Source organism: Lontra canadensis, unplaced genomic scaffold (genome assembly GCF_010015895.1).
Source record: "Lontra canadensis isolate GAN:19392208 unplaced genomic scaffold, GSC_riverotter_1.0 scaffold2, whole genome shotgun sequence".
In the NCBI taxonomy this organism is placed as follows: Eukaryota; Metazoa; Chordata; class Mammalia; order Carnivora; family Mustelidae; genus Lontra; species Lontra canadensis.
Window position 1 is genome coordinate 62,852,128 of NW_022630996.1, and position 21,907 is coordinate 62,874,034.

General features: G+C 40.7%; 1 protein-coding gene and 1 non-coding gene across 2 annotated transcripts in view; both read left to right on the top strand.

The window, feature by feature from the left end:
- Positions 1-21,907, top strand: part of CDK6 (cyclin dependent kinase 6) — a 229,979-nt gene that overhangs the window by 24,042 nt on the left and 184,030 nt on the right. The gene's annotated exons all lie outside the window — the stretch shown is intronic.
- LOC116879143 lies at positions 12,260-12,361 on the top strand. The gene has a single exon (XR_004384975.1). It is a non-coding gene; the product is annotated as a U6 spliceosomal RNA (small nuclear RNA).

Genomic DNA, 21,907 nt, shown 5'->3' on the forward strand with positions numbered 1-21,907 from the left:
CAAGAGCTGAGGGTATAATCACTTATTTTGACATATTAAATGCCACCTGTGTTTTGATTTTTCTAATAATTGGTTTTAATAGTCCAACATAGAGACAGATGCTCATGGAATTGGGACTGTTAAATAAGAGTTATTTGTTAGGGTTCCTGCTGCTCAACATGGGAGCAGTCCGCTTTCCGTGGCCTTGCCTCCCTTAGGCCAGCGAGAAAAGGAAGAGTGTGGCAGGTCAAAGGAAGTACACTCACCTCTGAACCTGGCACCAGAAGTGCTGACGAGCTTGTCACTTATGCTCTTGATGACTCAGCACTTCCTGGTTTCTCTCTGTCGCCGTGCTAGGGCTAATAATACCATATGACCTTGGTCCAGACTGAGCATTTCAGGGAACTTTGGTTTCCTCATCAACAGACATTTGAGATCAGAAATCATTCTTTCCTTTCTGTTGCACATTAATTAATGGGACTAGGGATGAGCCATTGTATTTTGTGCCAGATTGCCTGCTTTTTGTTCTTAAGATCAGAAGTAGCTTTGGCTCTGGAGTATAATAAATAAATACATCCTTACCTCTCAACGTAAGGCTGTCCTGTTATATATAGAATTCACTCGGTCTTGTTTCTGTGCAGTCCGATGACTGGGGCAGAGGAGGGAGGAAATGAAGTTCCAACTACATTTGCAGTGTCTTTGCTACATTGATTGTAGGCAAGGCTTAGGGACCCAGGGTGTGGAGCAGGGAGGGAAACTGTGATCTGTTCCATTGTCCCCCTCATTGCTCTCTGAATAGTCCAGCACAGCCCCCTCTGTGAGATCAAATTGTATTTACTAATTAGCTTTATATTTAGAATTAGCCAAAATTACTAGACTAAAAAGCTATTAGTATTGAGACATCTGGAGGCCGAAGCCTTTCAGAAAGCCTTGAAAATTTTAGAAAACCTTGAAATGTTTTTACCTGTTTTCCTGGGCTGTTATAACATTAATTATAGGACACAGTTCAGAGTTTATCCATGTCAACTGCCAAATTGTTTAAAAATTTATGAAGCAGTTTTAAAGTTACTTTATACATTATCCAGACATAAACTTTTTCTAGAAATAAATTTTTATTATTGAAGACAATTTTAAAACAGTAGTTTACAGTGAAGAGGTACTTATAGCAAAAACAATGCTGTATTTCACACGGACTTTTATTATTAAGTGCTTCTTTATGTGTTTTTATCTTTACAGAGGCTCCTAAATAGCAAGAACTTAACTGCTTCCAAGTAAGCAAAAGTAAAAATTCCTACAGAAAACATAGCCCTGACCTTTTTGCACATGTAATCCAAATGAAAAGTTAGCTTTGAAGTAGTGTCTTGTTACATAATCATACTGAAAATATGCTGGAATATGTATTCCTTTGAATGTCTTTCATTCAGAAACATATTTTTGTTTATTTGACTCTCCTACCAGCTGAAAATGAATTATGCTCTGGTTGTTTCATCTAACCACCCAACCTCAAAATACTTGACAAATTACACGAAGAGCTTCATTCCAAAGCCCAACATTTTCAGAGAGATTCAGACCATGGCAAAATTGAACATGGAATTTCACTCCATAGTTGACCAAAATAAAAAACAGATAATGGGAGAAAATAAGCAGAATTTAGAAACCCAGGTTTTGCCAGACAGAACACCTGTCCAGTCAGCAGTAAATTATTTTAAAGAGCATTTACTTTCTAGAAGGTACTTAGTGTGAGGGTCATTTGTTTCAGACAGGTCTACAAGCATCTCTACCAGATTCTTTGGGCAACTCAGCATTAGGGAATAGAGCATTCAGAAGCGTCACAAATCGTTACAAAGAGTATGAGAATTATGACCAGTACGGGCAAAACTAATGAAACCGCTTCTTTTCTTGGGTGTTCTTGGAGATGCTGCTGTGGGAATCTGAGGGTTGGTAGCATTTGCTTAGACTCTAGCCTCTGGTGCTGCCCACGGTACAGAAACTGACATTTCAATTCCTTTTGCATTTTCTCATCTGCTGATTTAGTAAGCATTCTGCATATTGGGTACTTATCACTAAAGAAGAAAACTACTATATGAGATTTCTTTTTTTTTTTTTTTAAGATTTTATTTATTTATTCGAGAGAGGGAGAGCACAAGTAGGGGGGTGAGGGAGGAGCAAAGGGAGAGTGTTGGGCCGGAGCCCAGTGTTGGGCTCGATCCCAGGAGCCTGGGTCAAGACAGGCTGAAGGCAGACACTTAAGACGGAGCCACCCAGGCACCCACCAGAGGAGATTTCTAATTTTTGTAATTTTTTACATTTACAGGAAGGTCTTTTTGTTTAGTTGCCTAATTAAGGAATTGCATGCTCCAGTTCATAGGAAAACCTAGTTAATTGAAAATTGTCATCTCTTCTGACCGTTAAGACCTATTTTCAAAGAATTAGAGTATGACAAATACACTGAACACTAAAACTTGTAATTTAATACTTCATCGATCATTGAGGAAATACTTTAAGATTTACTCTCTATTATAATCCTTCCCAACTACAGTTAGGATAAATGTGCCTATTCCTACTATTTAGAGAATTATAGTTGATAAAATGTTAACTTGGTTATATGATTGGCTCTCCATGAAAGAGGAGAGGCCTTACGTTTTGTCTGTTGAAGAAACAAAACCTGTTGCATTATGTTTTGGTTAGATATAAAATTTCATTCTTGTTTTCTAGAGAGGGAGGGGAGGGGCTGAGGGAGAGAGAATCTTAAGCTAATTCCACGCTGAGCTTGGAACCTGACATGGGGCTCTATCTCACCACCCTGAGATCACGACCTGAGCCTAGATCAAGAGCCGGATGCTTGTCTGACTGAGCCACCCATATGCCCCTAAAATTTCACTCTTTTAAGTCTAGAGATGGAGGGAAAGGCTGAGATGGGAGTAGTGAAGAGCAAGCAGAGAGTTTAGGTAGAGAATAACCTGGAAGACAAATGTATAAGAAAATTCTGGAAGTGTAGAGGTAAATAAAGTAGAGAATGACCAAAAAATTTAGAAGAGATCGAATTAAATAAATTATTTCAAAATAAAGTTTTGAAATATCACGAGAAATTCAAACTTAGGATGGCAGTTTCTGAGAGAGTATCCCTAGACTAGACAGATAGAAATGATGTTAAAGAAAAAAGTAGAAGGAAAGTAAAAAACACCTAAATGTACAAGAAAGTAATTAAGAATTAAAATGAGTTTGGATCCAGAATTGGTAAGAGCTACAACTTCAGTGTGGTTTATCTTAAATTGTCGATGTCTTACCCAAAACCTACAGTTGTTTGTTCTTTTCATGTTATGTTTTTGGTGGGGAAACATAAAGTAAATTCATCTTGCATTCATCAGCTTTTGGTCTTAGAGTAGGAAAATATGGATAAAAATGTTGTTCTACTTGACATGCAAATAAGAGTTTTTGGTCTGTTCTACATGTTGTAAAATTCCTGTGGCATTATTATATGTGGTATCTTGTGCCTGTTATGGAGTTACAGAGAAACTCTTGTCATATGATGTTAAAATGTGAACTGACTTCTTTTAAGCATACATACAAGTGGTAATCAGTTTAGGATGTTGGATTCCTCATTTCTCCTTCACATCCCTGCCACTCTTCCTGTGGGAACTGTGCATATCCATTTTGCACTTAATAAAGACACTAATCAAGTAGTAAGTAGTGATAAAGATAAAGGAATAGTGGTGGTGGAGAATCACTAAAAAATAGTCACTAATGAGTCTACAGTTGTAGGGGCGCCTGGATGGCTCAGTTGGTTAAGCATCTGCCTGCCGCTGTTGTCATGATCCTGGGGTCCTGGGATCAAGCCCTGCGTGGGGCTCCCTGCTCAGTGGGGCGCCTGCTTCTCCCTCTTCCTCTGCCTGCTGCTCCCCCTGCTCATGCTCTCTCACATGCCCACGCTTACTCACTCTGTCTCAAATAATAAATAGGTAAAAATTTATTTTTAAAATAGAGTCTACAGTTGTTTATTTTTTTAAAGGGATATATTTTAAACAGTTCTAGATACATTCTCAAAATACATTGCTAAATTTGGTGGGAGTTTGGAAGAGAGAGAGATATATATATATATACATATATATTTTCAAGGTTTATTTATTTGAGAGAGAACGAGGAAGCACACGTGGGCAAGCAGGGGCAGAGGGAGGGAAGCTGAAGCAGACTCAGTGCTGAGTGCAGAGCTCAGTGCAGGGCTCTCTCCTAGGACCCTGAGATCATGACCTGAGCTGAAATTTAGAGTCTGATGCTCAACTGACTGAGCCACCCAGGCGACCCAGGAAGATATATTTTATATATATTTTGTAAGGGGAGAATTTCCATCTATCTAGTTTTGCTTGATGTCGAGGATAAGAAGCTTCTAAGGATAGGATATTGTAATCATACCTTTTTCAAGAAGGTAGGTTTTTAAAATTTTTTTTCTTTTTAGTAAAATTTTGTAACATAAAAGTTAACATTTTAACCATTTCCAGGTGTACAATTCAGTGACATTAAATACATCCACATTATTGTGGACCCATGACGTCCATCCAGCCCCAGAATTTTATTTCCCCCTCTCTCACAGGAAGATAGATTTTTATTTGTTTATTTTATCTTATTTTTTATTTATTTAAAGGTTTTATTTATTTGACAGAGAGAGAGACAGCAAGCGAGCACGAACAAGGGGAGGGGCAGAGGGAGAAGCAGACTCCCCACTGAGCAGGGAGCCTGACTCAGGGCTCCATCCCAGGACCCTGGGATCATGACCTGAGCCGAAGGCAGACGCTTAACCTACTGAGACACTCAGGCGCCCCAAGAAGATAGATTTGTAAATGACATTTTGTCACCAGATGAGAACCAGGCAGTAGTTCATTATCTAGCCAGCAGGCTTGGTGTTAGGAATAGAGATAGTAGAGACCCACTAAAGCTAGCTCAAGAAAGAAGGATGTTACTGTAAATGCACAGGCGCTTCTTGAGAATCTTTACACGTTGGTCTTCTTGGGACAGGGCTTCTGGACTGCAGGACCCTATAAGGAGTGCCTGTGGTCTGTCTTGCACCAGGGAGTTGCCTCTGGGTGTTTGTCCGCACTACTTCCTGTGTGTCTTCATACTCAGGGCTTCCTCATAACCTCCACATCCAGGGGCCTGTGGTGGTCTTACAGCTCTGGGTCCGTGTGAGGTTTTTGGTGTGGCACCCCACACCAGCTTGCAGACAGTGGTTCTTTGTTCATATTTCAGACCCTCTAAGGCACCGTGTGGGGGAAGCAAGCCCCAGTCTAGGAAGGACTGAATTTTCACCCTGTTTTTACATGATGAAGAAAATTGGTTGACATTTGATTCTTTGTTGTTCTAGATAACATCTGAGTCTTTAAGAAGCAAATGTCATGAAAATGCAGCTTAAGGATAATTCTTATATCACTTTGACGTTCGACTAAGCGTTTCAAAGCCATTTGTGTGTTCCTAAAGAGGTTTAAAATTGCATGCCAACACTTGACAATAGTTTTTAGCCTTAGAAACTTGAAGAAGTTTCACCTTGAGAACACTGAAGATGTTCACGAAGACTCATTTGCACGGGTGAGGGTAACCCGTTCCTGGCCACAGCTGTGCATAGAGCTTACTCATTTTGGCAGGAAAGTCCTGCTCTTCAGATTGAAAAATTAGAACATCATTACAGAAAATGGATTTTTATTTTAAACCTCGGAGCAGAAATGCTGTGTGGCTTCATGATGGCTAGGAGACACCTTAGGTATAATTAACTCACTGGCCAATGGCTTTTGTCAACACACCCAAATGAGCAGCCTCTCTTCTGATCCTGGACGACTGACTGGAGCCCAGAGAAGGAGCAACATGGCAATGATGCTGGAAGGGTGGGCAGTGCCATAGACCAGCTTCCGACCCCTCCCAGGTTTAGCCCTGCCACTCCGTGTGTGCCTGCTTTGGGGGGCACTGGTTATGTGATGAGCTCTCTTCCATTGGGGTTTCAAGCACCCTTGAATTGAGAGAAAGGGCCATATGTTTAGAGATGGAGAAATTAGAGACTTTTGGAGCTGCTTGTACTCATTTGTTCCATCTTTGAACTGGGATTATCTGTACAAGCACTGCTTGACCAGTAGTTCTCTCCCAAGATCACATTACAGCAGTGGTCTTCTGCTGGGAGCGGTTTTATCTCTCGGGGAATATTCAGCAGTCTGGATGCATTTTCTTTGTTATAGCTGGGGAAGGGTGTTGGTCCTGGCATCTAATAGGTGAAGGTCATGATGCTGTTAAATATCCTCCAAGGCACAGGACAGCTCCCTACTGCAAAGACAATGCAGAATGTTGATAGTGCTGAGGTTCAGAAGGCCCTGCATTACAGAAAGGCACTGGCTAACATCAATTTGTAGGAGTCAGAAGATGGCAAAAGACTGTGGTATGAATTGGGGGAAACACAGAGGCCCAACACTATCTAGCATTAATAAGGGTAACATTCACACAGTCTACACTCTGACGTTAGTACTTTCTCTTACCATCCATGGGTGAGAAGAGGAAAATCCAGAGTAGGAATAACCTTCTTCCTAAATTGTTTAATTGGAAGCAAGGTGAGATGGCTGAGATGGATGGAACTAAGGTCAACTGGAAAAATTGGGATTTCCTTAAGGGTGTAGTTTGGGACTAGAATCCAGGATGAAGGGCAGGAAGTTAAAGGTCAGTGCATTTGTCTGTTTAGTGAATTTTCGTCAGTTTTATTTTATCCCTGCTAGGGAATCGGAGATTTTTGAAAAAGGACTAAGGACATGTACACTTCTTTACAGGAGTATACACTCATACACTCATCCTTAAGTCAAGAAAGCCTAAGGTCGTTCCAGACAATTGACGCCTCTGATTAGAGCCCCCCTCCAGCTTCTGGGTTCATTGCCTGCTGTATTATCTTTATGTTTACCACAGTGGCTGGTCTATCAGGTTTTATGGTTTTCCTTCCAATGCCTCCATTTATAAAATGTTATTAACCCGTATGAGGGGATTAAGTTAAATAATGGGCGGAGAAGAACTCGTAAGATGAATCGAGTGATTCTGAAGTTTATGAATGTAGTAGATGGCATCAATAGCTTGAGGCTTCACCTGTTTTTATATTCATCTAGACTTGACCTAGAGGATTAGGTTCCCTTCTGCTTGACTTGGTCTGATACTCACCAAGCCCAAGAGGTTTACCTGTTTGATATGCACTCGTCTTCAAAGGTTAGGCTCTGATCTCATCAGCTCCGTTAAGAGTATTTCTGGAAACATGAGTGCTTCCACTGGTTATTAAGTTTGCTCCCCCTGGTTTAACTCTGTATTATGTCTTGTCCTGTGGGGCCCGTGCTTGTGTCATGTGTGCATGTTGTCTTCCCTTCATCTGTAATGAAAGATCTTTGTGGATAGAGCTCCCGACTTCCTTTGGTGGTTAGCATGCTGCAGGTGCTTAATACATGCTTATTGTTTAGTGGATTGTGTGAGATATTCTATTTCTTTAGAAATTACATCAAAATAATATGCACAAAGGCAGTCACAATAATGGGATAGTTAAGGAAAAAAAAAAACTTGAGAAGGTTAATTACTACCGGCCGTCCTAACATGGGGTTACATGGAAATGGTAGGTTTTAAAAATAGTATCAGAACATATGCAGAAGTGAACGCTATCCCTGAATAGCAGTAGTTTCTCAACCGAGGGACATTTTGCCCCCAGAGGACATTTGGCAATGTCTGCAGATACTCTTTGGTTGACAGTTGGAGGGATACTACTGGTATCTAGTGGGTAGAGGCCAAGTATGCAGCTAAACACCCTAAATGCCCAGGGCAGTTCCCCACAACAGCATGGTCTGGCCTCAAATGTGAGTAGTGCCGCATTTGAGACACCCCTATCCATAGACTTGTGAGGACACCACCATGAGCGTCCTTCACCTAAAGGAATGAGAACAAGCAAAAAAGCAGTGCCTATTTTTATATGGAAGAAACAGTTCTATGTTACAAACTCCATAGCTTTATACGTAAACCAGCATGGTCCGACAGTTAAAAAGCTGTGTGATAGCTAGCTGCTTGTGTAATAAACGGGTCTGGCCGTGACTTTGGGAGGAGAGGACGATAAATTGACAGAATTCTTTGAAGGCAGAATGCACCTTTCCATGATTTTAGAAAATGAGGGGACTTTGCTAACCCAGAAAGATGTATTTGGATATTGCATTTTTGAAAGTTACGTTTTTAATAGGCTGGAATTCGTCTGAGGGTTTTGATAGTTAATGTTAGAACGCCGAAGCATGCATCTTTGTTTCTTCAAATATTTTTAAAGCTTACTTGAAGAATACTTGATAATTTTTAAGGTATAAGAATAGTATGCTTTCCCTCCTGAAATTAACTTCGCTGGGTACTTTTGCTGCATTTAGTGGCAGAATGATACAGTGGGAGGATAGTTCACAGAGGGATCCTAGGAAGGTCACCTTGACCTTGCCTCCCCGCTACCCCCCCCTTTCCTCATTTTCAAAAAGGAGGACTAAGACTTGATGACCTTTGGCTTTAAAATTCTGTGTTCCTATAGTTTTAGTATCAGATAGTTAAAAAAAAAAAAGAGAAATTGTTTGTGCAGAGTCTTTTATGAGAGAAATTTTGAAGGCATCAATTATTCCAGTTTGTTTCTTAGAAACTAAAGAAATAATCCTTTCTAAAAAGCCTCACTCCCAATGTTTGAAGAAAGAAAGGAATTCCTGTTATAAATGAAAGTTGTCCCCACCTCCAAACAAAATAAAAAGTGTCGAATAAAATTTACAGCTGATTTTAAGATGGCATTGTTAGCTAATTTTGAAAATTTTGCCCATTTTCTTTGATGTGTTTATACTTAAGTATAAAGAAAACATTTTAATAGTACTAATAATGCTGAGTTTTTCACACAGTTAGGGTTAAGCTCCATGCTTCCAGAAATTTGCTATTTGTAGAGGTAAAACACATTTGAAAGCTTTATTACGGTTTTTAGTCTACCATTTAGTAGGTTATTGGGCTCTGGATGAAAGGATGAAGCTTTCCTGTTTGTTGCATGGAAAATGAAATGGAACCTTGAAATATCCTCCTTTTTCCTAAAGTGGCAATTCAGGTACTCACAAAATTGGGGATTTTGTAATATCCCAAGAAATGAAGCTTGTTTTTGTGGTGTCTCTCTATTCTGAAGAGACTGGGAAGTTGGTTCTGGCATATTCCAGTTTCCACAGGGGCATATTCTAGAACTTGGGTATCAGGATTGCCTGATTTGAAGATGCTTTTTGGATCGACCCAAAGATGCTAAGGCGTCCAGCTACAGTTTGGATCTCATTCCCAGAGTTAACGTTGCCTACAGGGAATAGCACTATGTAACGTCCAGTACAGTCATAAAATAGTGCCTTAGATGACTTTCCACCTCACAGAGGTTAACTAAACACTTCCTGAGTGCAAGGCACTTACCATAAGCACCGTAAGTAATATGTACACTGGGAAATCAGAAGGTGAATTAACGGTTCCTATTTTCAGTGAGTTCAGGACCTAGTAGGAGGAAAGAGATGGGACCCCTGCAAATTACTATAATACAAGGAATAAAGTAATATGGACCATTCGCAGTCACATATAAAATTCTAGGCTACCGCAGAAGGCAAAATTATTTAACTTGTGGCAACAGGAAAGTTAGACTCCACAGAAGAGGTAGACAATGAGCAGAATCACAAAAGTGGAGATGAACGGCATACAATGCATGCCAGTTGAGTCTGAGGTGTTGAGTTGACCAGAGCAGGAGGGGAAAGGAAGTAGTGGAGATATGCACAAGTGGTAGGAATAATAATAGAATAATAGAATAAACCAGGTTGAAATAGAATCTAGAGACAAGCACGCTAGTTAGGAGATAGAGCATTTCTGGGGGAGAGAGAGAAAAAATTGTGGCCTAAATTGGGATAGTTTCCTCGAAATGAGAGGAAGGGTTAAGTATGAGAGTTGAGTGCAAGAGTTGGCCAGTCTGGGTAGCTGGTTGGGTGTGAGCAGGGCCATAGTGTCAGCAAGATGAATTGTGGGTGGTTAGCTTATGTGAGAGAATGGTGGCTCTCCTGTTAGAAATAGGACTCCCAGGAGAAGGAGCAGGTTTGAGGGATACCAGTGAGTTCTGTTTTGAACATGTTGATTTATATGTGCTCTCAGGAAGTAGCCAAAGCAGAGTTAGAGTTGAAGTACAGGAAATTGCAAGCTCCAGAGAGGAGTCCAGAAAGCCTGTGACATTCTTAAAGGAGACCTAGATCTTTTTAAAATTTTTAATTAACATATAATGTATTATTTGCTTCAGGGGTACAGGTCTGTGAATCTTCTGTGTTACACAATTCACAGCACTCACCATAGCCAATACCCTCTCCAATGTCCATAACCCAGCCACCCTATCCACCCTCCCCACCCCACCCCCCAACAACCCTCAGTTTGTTTCCTGAGATTCTAGATCTTTCTGAGTCCCACATTTGGAATACCATATTGCACATAATGTGTCCCCCTGCAGGGAGCAACCCACAAATGCCCCATGTGGAAACTGAGCACATGAGTAGGCTTGTGTCACCAGCTAAAACGACTTGTTAACACACATCAGTTTTCACAGGCACAGGTGTTTTCAAATCATGCCTCAAAACAGTTGCTGTCTGTAGTAGATCCTTAAGGTCACTGTCAAATCGGATACCCCAGATTAAGTCAGTGACTGAGCAAGAGCACCCATATGTTGAGGGGAAAAATAAGACTGAGAATGGAACCTTGAGATTACCTGCATTTAGGATTGAGGGAGAAAAAAGGTCAGGGAGGGCAGAGACCAAAGAATTAGAGGGAGAAATGCAAAAAAGCGCAGAGAAGTCTTGGAGGGGAGAGTTTGGAGGAGGAGGCATTACAGGTATCTCAGCACTGTAGGGAGGTTGAAGAGATTGCATTTAGTAGTAGGAAGTTACCAGTATGTCTTTGAGAGACATACTGGAGGAGCAGGGTTGGGTGGGGGGGCAGGTCACAGATAACAAAGGAATAAGAACATGTACCACAGAAAGTAGACTATGATTAAATAAACTGAAGGGGTGGAATGTTGGTAGAATGACAACCAGGTTGAAATAAAAGTGGTTTAACATTTTTAACATCCTTATACAAGGGAAATATGAGTGTGTTTGTAGATGCAGAGGAGAGCTTGGAGAGCAATGATAAAGAGTACAAATTGAGGGGCACCTGGGTGGCTTAGAGGGTTAAGCATTTGCCTTCAACTCAGGTCATGATCCCAGGGTCCTGGGATTGAGTCCCTCGTGGGGCTCTCTGCTCGGTGGGGAGTCTGCTTCTCCGTTAACTTCTCTGTGTGCGCTCTCTCTCTCCCTCTCAAATAAATAAATCTTTTTAGAAAAGAGTAAAAACTGATGAAATGAGGACTTAGCAGAGGGTGGAGGGCACAGTTGGTGGGGGATACCTCTTCTTGACGAAGAGGACACTTTCCTGCGAAACATGAGAGACAGAAGACCCAGGGATGAGACAAATGGCTTTGATTTTCTTCTGTTACAAGAAAACACCATATGCAGAGAGCAGAGAGGAATTGGGAGCCCGAAGTGAAGGCTGAAGGAAATATCTGGAATTAGGTAGAGACGATGGAGGAAGAAAAGCCACATGTTGAAGACAAGGAAGTGGAGAAATTGGCTGTCCTAAGGGGACCTGCACAGGTGGAGGAATTGAAAGTGATTAACATCCCTGAAGTCCCTACTAAGCCTTAGAGAGAGTGTTCTCATTCACCTAGAAATGAAGGCTTTATAATGTGCTAAATGTATGCATCAAGAGAAGCCTTATGCTTAAAAACAATTGTTCTAATAAATGAAATAAAAACTAAAATTCTGAGAATAAGTCATGTTCATCATCATCATTACCATCTCACAACTAATCTTTAACTAAACACTTAACATGTCCCAAACCTGATTTTGCCTATTCTGAATGGTTTCATCTTTACAGCAACTCTGCTATGTGGATGAATTTACCTTAAAGTAAGTAGTTTTCTTGTTTTGTGGTCTTTGTTTATTGTACATATATGTATACATTGTATACAATGTTGTATAAATTGTGTATACACACACACACACACACACACACACAGATAATTTTTTGGCCTATACTAAGAGTAGATTAATTAACTTACGTGTAGACACTTAAAAATTGGGTGTGATGTTTGTAAAAATCAGGGTGACATATTTTATAAAAAATATAAAGTATTTGTAAGAACTCTTCATAAAAGAGCTCTTACATAGCCAGTCTGTGAAAATTTATGCTAATTCAGCAGCACATATACTAAAATCAGAATGATACAAAGATTAGCATGGCCCTGCACAGGGATGACACGTAGATTCGTGAAGTGATCCATATTAAAAACGAAATTAATCCTCTTGATTGGGCTTAGTAAGAATTGGGTGAGCCTTCCATAAAACAGCTACTATTTGTTGAATTCCTTTTTCCTCAAAATGTTAACTTAAGTGCGGAAACGCAAAAGAAGAGGTTTGATACAGCATTTTGACATTTGACACTTTAGAGTAATTTCATTAGATCATCAAGCTCTGAATTATTGAAGATGGTTCTCCTGTAAACAGTTCTTTCCATTATCTGTCTTTGAATTAGAAAAAGTTGCCTGCCATTCACCTAGAAAAAGATAAATGTATTATGTTCTAAAATATACAAAGATTTTGGCATTATGTCTTCTCTGCTTTTTATTAATGAATGATTTGTTTAGTCTTACATCAGACGAATAGAACAGATTTGTGTTTTGAATAGTTTAAAGCCAGGAACAAAATTCTCTGTAACCGCATTGGCAAAAATTCACTTGAAAAGTCGAATCTCACCCAGGAAGAGTCATGTTCAATCTTCCTTCTACCCCAGCATACCCAGGCAAGGAAGTAGGCTCTTAAGGTATAGTGGCTGCCCGAGATAGTGAACCCAGTAATGCGGGGACAGTTTTGCTAATTGGCATATCTCCAGTGTTGGCACATCCAAGGTGCTCAGGAACCTACTCTTGATGAATTGGCTGATTCTCACTGGAGGGAAAGGAAGAATGTTCGACAAGGCCCACGAGGGATTCTATATTGTTTGGTCCTCACCGTTCAGCACTTGGCACCCCATGAGACAGTTCATTCAGTATCAACTAAGTCTAAGTATTTGCCTTCTCAGAAGTGCTCCTATGTGCTGCCCAAAGAGATGGTCGCTTTCAAAGTTTTTTCCAGCAAACCTGGGTGAATATGTGCGAGGTACTGTCTTTATTCTTACAGTTCAAAAGTGGCATGAATTAGAAGTCAAAATGCAGAAACATTCTGTTAACAGTGTGAAGAAAAAGTATGTCTCAAGGTCAAGGTAACCACGGTTGCCTTTTCAGGAGTCAGTGAGAATGATGGCTGGCTGCCCAGAGACAGGGAGCCAATTCTGTGGTGTGGTTGCCATGTTCCAGGATCTGCCTGGCATTAAAGGCTGGAAGCCCAATTTTATTAGTAAACCTAGAGGGATTGAGAGCCCAGAGATGACAGATTCATGCCAGCCTCATAAGAAACCAAGGCTTGAACCAAAATGTTAATTTACTCTTTTCCAATAAAAGCTGTACTTCTCAAGTGTACTCAGCTGCCAACCGAGGCACTGCCTTTCCCTGTACGCTTATCGGTGGCAGAGCCAGAGGACGGCGGGGCAGTCCTACCCGGTGTGTGGAGCCCCTGCTGGGAGGTGGCTAAGGATCTTAATGTCTTGGGGGCCTTCCAGCCCTGCGCTCAGCGCAGCTGTCGTGACTAGAGGGGAGGAAGTTCTGTTAGTCGCACAAACTCCCTCACCTGTGACAGGGTCCGAGCCACACTGCCAACTTGGGTCTTTCCCAGAGTTGGCTTTTGTAAAGATGAAATACCAGCTTTCTGTAGACGTAAGTTGGATTGAGTAACTGTGCTCTGTTAGTTGCCATCACAGCCCCATCCCTTAGATTTGAGGTGCTCCTTGTCTGTTGGTCTTGGTTGTTGGCAATCTCATCCTCGTCACTTACATTTGGATTTTCCCGGCTTCTCAGAGTTGTTCCTTCGTTTGACTCGGGGGCCAACATGTTTTCTGTCTCCTTACGCACACTATTGTGTCTCTTCATTCACCTGAGATCCCTGACTGAAAACTAACCTCCAACGGATAACTTTTCGGCATATCCTTTAAAAGTGGCATTTGAAAAATGTGCAGATGGTATATAAGTGAAGTATTTTAGAGGTCTCTAGTATTTTATTTACCTCTGTGGTTAACAGGTACTAAAGTATAAATTCTGTACTTTGCTGCTCTAGAATTTCCATGGGTGATTTTCTTCCGAGTATCTAAAAAATAAGATGTATCTATTGAAGGGGGAATGTCCTACTCTTACCAGCTCAGTTTTTCTTTAAGAAACTGCTGTTCTAATTCTGAAAGGGAAATATATGCTGTATTTGAAAAATGTAGAAAAGAGAAGTGAAATATGAAAGAAGGAGGTCAGGATCAATAAAATACAGTAAATAAACAGTATTTATACATTTAGCCACTTGCAAAACAGGATTATCTCTCAGGTTATTCAATAAGGATGCCTAGAAGGACTGAGAAGAGACTGTATGAACTCTTGTGTATTAATTACCCTTCTAGGATGTCAGATCAGGTCAGTAAAAACTGTGATGTCCTAGAGCAACTTGTTACCTGCTCATTTCTCTGTTACATAAAGGGGGCTGTGTAGCCAGTTTTGCTTTTTGGCTTTACTTTTAACAAAGAAATAGAAGCTAAGAGGGCAGTGATTAACTATCTACATGTCTGCAACCTTTTAGAAGTTGTGTAAGTATTGTCTACACCCAAGGTCCTAGTTTTCAAAACTATTGTTCATTATCCAACAAAATGGAAATATTTTAAGTGATATCCTATTAACAGCCAGGAAACGCTTAGACTGACGTTAGCAGATTCGTGTTCAGTCAGCCAGTGCTGAGCTCTAACCTCTGTGTATACTGCTTCCATAGGCATCATGTAAAAATCCATAAAATTCTGACACAAGAGAAACTGGTTACATTAAAATACATGGGTAGGTGTGCTTAGAGAAGTGGACAGAACCATGGATGGGTTTATTGGTGTGTCAGGATTGAGACTTGGAAGAAACAGAAAGATCAGATGTGTGCTGAGGTGCAGTTTAGCCATCTTTTATTGTTTTCAGAGTGCTCTGAACCCCCATTGGGGCAGGGGTTATCTCGGATGTGATCTAGTTGTTTGTTTCCGGAAGCTCTCTTTCTGTAGTTCCTTGGAAATTTCTCAAAATGTTGGAAGAGTGAAACATGTTGTCATGTTAAAACATTTTGTGACCCAGTTTAGGCTTAAGGATACTTTTGTACTGGCAAACACACAGGGGATTTAGGCTTTGCTCTACTAGCTACGTGAACTCAAATATATGCCGAACGTGGATTGCTTTGAAGGCGATGGATCACAGGTTAGTAGGTTCTGGACCTTGTTTTTCCTTTCATGAGCAAGACATTCCTTGGAGATAAGGGGAGATTTATATTAAAGAGTAGCAAATTGTTTCCCTCTTTTGGAAATACACAAAATCACCCTCTGATGATAAAATATTTCTTTAGCATGTCAAGATAGTTACTGAGGAAAGAAAGGGGGGGGAAATGGGGATAACTTATTTAGGGGCTTACTGTTTAGGAAATGAAATATATTTAATAAAAGTGCAATTGCCTTATATACCGTGTGACTCGAAAATAATGAAGACAAAGAAAAAAAACGAAAAACGCCATACTAGAGCTTATATGGCCAAATAAATCTTGTCCCACGGGAGGCAGTCCAGTTTTTCTAGCTCTGTTCTAATTGAGCAAAACGTTTTCAGACTCTTTTGGAATTGTCTTCAGAACCGTTTTATGAGCCAAACCCCAAAATCAACATCTTTACTTTATTATCACACCTCTTTTTGGACCCAAAAGAATATTACTCAGCCTCATCCCCCACTTAATTTATCAGACTTGGCTCAGGCTATTTCCAGAGTACAGTGTGCTTTTTGATAGGACAATTGAATATTTTTATTCATTTATTTATTCACTCAGTGATGGAGGCTGAGTGCCTTCAGCGAGTCAGGTGTGCTGGGGTGACACATGGGAGTCTGACCCTGGAAATGGGAGGGGAAAAGGAAGATCAGCGAGGACCAGAGAAGATACCCTGAGCAGTCTTTGCACAGGAGCAGGAGGTTACCGGATAGACAGAGATACCAGTTTGTGCTAGAATCTAGTTAAAAGATGAAAATGAGGGGCGCCTGGGCAGCTCAGTCAGTTAAGCAGCTGCCTTCAGCTCAGGTCGTGATCCCAGGATGCTGGGATTGAGCCCTCTGTTGGGCTCCCAGCTCAGCGGGGAGTCTGCTTTTCCCTGTCTCTCTGCTCTCCTCTCCACACCCCCAGCCCCACTCATGCGTGTTCCCTCTCTTGCTCTGCTCTTCCTCTCAAATAAATAAAAGTTTTTTAAAAAATGATGAGAATGGATTGGTAATTGGGGTGAGATCTTGAAGGCCTTAGTAAGCTATGGAATGGGAGGTACAGTGGTTAAGAGTGAGAGTTCTCCTGCCTGATTATCTGAGTTCAAATTCTGGCTCCTTCATTTATAAACTTTATGACACTGGGCAATCTCTGAATCTTCCAGCCTTAGTTCTTTTCATCTGTAAAAGAGATGATGCCTACTTTATAGGGTTAAGAGGTTTAAATACATAGACACAGATAAACTTCTTTTTTTAGGGGCCCTGGGTGGCTCAGTCGGTTGGGCGTCTGCCTTCTGCTCAGGTCATGATCCCAGGGTCCTGAGATGGAGCCCCGGGTCGGACTCCCTGCTGAGCGCGGAGCCTGCTTCCCCCTCTGCCTGCTGCTCCCCCTGCTTGTGCACTCTTTCTCTCACTCTCTATCTCAAATAAAATTTTTTTTTAAAGTTCTTTTTTAAATTTTTATTTAATTTTTTTTCAGATAAAGTTCTTAATCATGTCTGACATATATAGTAAATACTCAATAAATGTTAGATTTTTGTCCTGCTGCTTTGTCCTGTGGGCTAGAAACAATAATGGAAGTATTTTAAAGAGCAGAATATACTTTTTTGCCTTGTGTAGCATTAACTCCTCCTCTCTTCTTGAGGTAGTCTCTTCCCTCATTTTTTCTTTTTCAAATAGCTTTTTGACACATAGTTGATTTGCCATACAGTTCACCCATTGGTAGTGGGTGATTCAGTGATTTTAGTATATTCACAGGGTTGTGCAACCTATCACCATAATCCAATTTTAGAACATTTTCATTCCCCCTAAAAGAAACACCATCCCCATTAGCAGTCAATCCCCGTTTCTTCCGTCCCCCTGCTACCACTCACCCTAGGCAACCTCTAATTTACTTTCTGCTCTTATAGATTCGCCTACTCTGGCCATTTCATATACATGGAATCATTCAATACATAGTCTTTTAGGACTGGCTTCTTTCACTTAGCATAAGGTTTTCAGGAGTTACCCACATTGTAGCATGTATTGGTCCTTCTTTTTTGGAATGGAATGGTACCTCACAATATGTGTATTACACATTTTATTTATTTATCACATTTTATTATTTATCATCCACTGATAGACCATTTGGGTTGTTTCTAGTTGTTGGTTATTATGAATCCTGGAGCTGTGAACTTTCCTGTGCTAGTTGTTGTGTGGACATGTGTTTTCATTTCTCTTAGGCATATATCGAGGAGTAGAATTAATACGGCAACTCTATGCCTAAGAGTTGAGGAACTGCCAAACTGTTTCTGCAGAGTGGCTGCACCTAATTACATCGCTGGTGTAGCACCATATGAGGGTTCCACTTTCTCTCCATCTTTGCCAATATTTTTATTATCTTTTTAATTTTAGTGGTCTTGGTATATATGAGGTGGTATCTCATGGTTCTGCTTTGCATTTGTCTAGTGACTAATGATGTGTGAACATCTTCTCCTATGCTTTTTGGCCCTTATTCTCTCTTTATTGAAATGTCCATTCAAATCCTTTCCCTGTTTTTATTTTATTTTATTTTCGGCTTTATTGAGGTATAACCTTGGCCCATTTTTGAGTTGGGTTGTCTTTTGATTATTGAGTTGCAAGGAGTTTTTAATATATTCTGGTTCCAAGACTCTTACCAGATACATGATTTGCAAATAGTTTGTCCCCATCTTTGGGTCGGCACTTCATTTTCTTGATGATGTCCTTTATAGCACAAAGGGCTGTCATCTGACGAATCCAATTTACCTATTCTTTCTTCTGTTGTTTTTGCCTTTGGTGTCCTATCCAAGATACCATAGCCTAACTCAAGGTCATGAAGCTTTACTCTTAACGTTGTTTTCTAAGAGTTTTATAGTTTTAGCTCTCACAGTTAGGTTTGTGATCCATTTTGAGTTAATTTTTATGTATGTTGTAAGGTACGGATCCAACTTCAGTATTTTGTGTGTGACTGTCCAGTTATTCTGGCATTTTTCCTCAAAGAGTCTATCCTTTCCCCATCTTTTTTGGGCACGCTTGTTGAAAATCAGATGAGCATACACACTAGAGTTAATTTCTGGACTCTTCATTCTCTTCTGTTGCTCTATATGTGTGTGTTTATGGCAGTACCACCCTGTCTTGAGTTCTATAGTGTCTAGTAAGTTTTAAAATTGAGAAGTCCTCCAGCTTTTTCTTTCTCAAGATTATTTTGGCTATTCTGGGCCCCTCGCATTTCTGTATGAGTTTTAGGGTCAGCTTGTTGTCAGTTACTGCTAACAGTCTGGGATTCTGATACAGATTGCATGGAAGCCACAAATCGATTTTGGGAGTACTGCCCCTTAACACCAAGTCCCTCTCACGTGTGAATACAGATGTCTTTCCACTTACGTAGATCCTCTTTAATTTCTCTTAACATTGTTAGTTTTCAGCATGCAGTGAACTTCTTTTCTTAAATTTATTCTTATTTTGTTCTTTTTTTGATGCTATTGTAAGTGAAATTATTTTCTTAATTACCTTGTTTTCTTGGTGACATCGTTTTCTCAGCTGCGTCCTTGCTCGTCTCTGATTCGCTCAGGGGCGCTGCTCTTTCTGTTGCATCTTACAGTCCCCCCGGATTCTGACTTTCCAAACTGTTACTGGACCCGTCCAAAGCTGCAAGTGTGTGTTTACAGTTCTTCCCTGGACATGACCACCTGAATGTCATAAACCTCTCAAATGCATCTCTTTGTGAACGAACTCGTTAACTACTCCTCATATCTTTTCTCTTTTCTTTTCTTCTGCTGTTTGGAAATAGCACCGCTATCTACGGTGATGTCCTCTGAAAATCATTCTAATCTTCCCTTCTTTCAGCTTTTACATCCTGGTTGACCACCACATCCTAGGGATTCTACCTCCTAGATGTTACCATAGGAGTATAAATTAATGCAATTCTTCTATAGAGCCATTTGGATCAAGAACTTTTTTTTAAGATTTATTAATTTATTTGAGAGAGACAGAGCGTGTGCATACACATTCAGGGGAAAGGGATGGAGGGAGAGCTGGGAGAGAATCCCAGGCAGACTCCACACTGGGCGTGGATCCTAGCGTGGGGCTCGATCCCAGGACACCAAGATCACCACCTGGGCAGAAACCAAGCATCAGACACTTAACTGACTGTGCCACCCAGGTGCCCCTGGATCAATAACTTTTTTAAAGTATGTGTATTTTGATTCGGAAAAGTATGTAACTCTTGATTTTTGCAATGTCACGTACAGGAGTTTACCATCAGGTAATGAGCCAATGTTACAAGAATAGGGGAATGGTTGAATAAGTCACATAAATTTAGTGCAATTTAAAAGTGGTTTTATCATATGTAAACATGCATATAGAGAGACTTGTGAAAGCATCTGATAGTTGGTGAAATATTTTAATTACAAAACATTTATGTAAAGTGTGATTCTCTCTTTGTTGAGCAACAATAGAAAATAAGCTTCACGGGAGCAGGGATCTTGTCTCACTGACATTGATACCTCTGGAAGAGAGGAGGAGCTCAGTAAATATTTGTTGGTGATATTGGTCTCTCTCTCTTTACTGCTTCTCTTGCTTTAATCTGTCTGTATTTCTTAACCTGGGCTTCTGCAGACACTTCCAACTTGTTTTCCTCGCCTCCAGTTTTATCCCCTACAGTCCAACTTCTGCTCTACAGTCAGAGTGTATTTCCAAGTGGTAAATGTGGCCATGGCATTGCCTACTGTAAGTAACATCCTTTGGTTCTTCCCCAGTGCTCCTAAGATAATTTCCAGACTTCTAGCCTGGATTACCAACCCCTTTGTAATTTCACTTCTGTGTACTTTTCCAGCTCTTCTCTTGCCATTTTCCAAGATAATCACCACGTCATGCCAAACTATCCACAATTCCCCAAATATGAATTTTCCTGCATACCTACATACCCTTGGACATGCTGTTCCTTCTGCCCAGACCATTCCAAACTTTCCTTGTTTATCTGGCAAATTCCAGATCATCCTTTGAGATCCTGTGCCCCAGCTACACCCCTCTCTAGGGACATAGGAGTACCTCTTCTTCAGGGCTTCCATAACTCCTGAACTCTTTTGTAACCCTTAATGTATAGGAGATAAACATCTCTTTAGGGCTTAGTGAGTTAATTGAGGGCAGGGACTCTATATTCTTCTGCCTTCAACTCATCATCTTACTGCTGACCAGACTTCTGCTCTATCTCCCTGTCAGGGCTTGCCAGTTTGGGTCTGAGGCCTGGTACCAATTTCCTTTCATCTGTGATGAAATTAGAAAAATAAGGGCCCTGTGGTGAATTTTTCAGAAAGCTAAATCTGTTTACATTTTGGGTGTTAAAATGTGCTTTTTCTAATGAAATGATGTTGGTAGTAGATGGTAGGGTACATTTATGTCTTCAGTTGACAACATTCTGTCAGAGCCCAAAATTTGTTGGAAATTTTACAGTTCCCTGAAAACCAAAGGTCTGGGAACAGTGCTGTATCTCATGGGGTGGCACCAAGTCCCCAAAGTCAAAAGCCTATGAGTCATCCTTGGCTTCTCCTCCTTCCTCATCCCTCCACCCCCGCCACATTCAGACACTTAGCAAGTCCTGCCAATTCAACCTCCTAAATATTTCTGGAATCTGTACTCTCCTCTCCGTCCTTGCTGCCAATTCCTTAGGACAGGCCCTCTTTATTTTCTCTGTACAACTGCAACAGTCTCCTGACCGGTCTTCTTGCCACTGTTCCCCTCTTACCCATGCGCATCAGAACGAGCCGTTTAAAAATCAGAAGTAGGTAATCTGTTTTCCACAGGATGAAAGTTCCTTATGGCATACAAGGTTTTTCTCTAGTGGGACTTCTTGCTGTCCTCTGTCCACACTGTCTCCTGCCCTTTCTTTACCACTTTCTTGGGCAACTCCTGTGTAAGCTCAGTTGTCACTTCCTCTGTGAACTCTTTCCTACAAGTTTGAGTTAGGTGCTCCCTTTATTACTCTTAAAATACCTTGTATATCTCTCTACCTCAGCATTTCCACATTAGTTGATAATTCATCTTTTCATATCTGCCTGCCCACTAGACTCTGAACAGCTTAAGAAAATGTCTTTCTTCCTTTTATCTTTCTATCCCTAGCACACCCCATACAATGCTAGAAAATAACAAATACTAAGTAAATGTTTGTTGGCCAAAAGCATTTGCTTGGTATTACGACTGGGTGTACAATGTAGAAGGTTTATGGACCAGACCAGGTCTCTGCGAGGCAGGGGATGGGATAAAGGCCGTCTATGGAAGTTTAGGCAAGAGTGATGGGTACCTGAACTCAGGAAGTAGCAGTGGATAGAGAAACATTTAGGTGGTGGAATTGGTGTTTGATTAGATTATGAGGTCATGGAAGAACCTAGGATTACTTGAAGGTTTCTGGGCTTAGGAAATTGGTTGATTGGTGGTGTGGTTCACCAA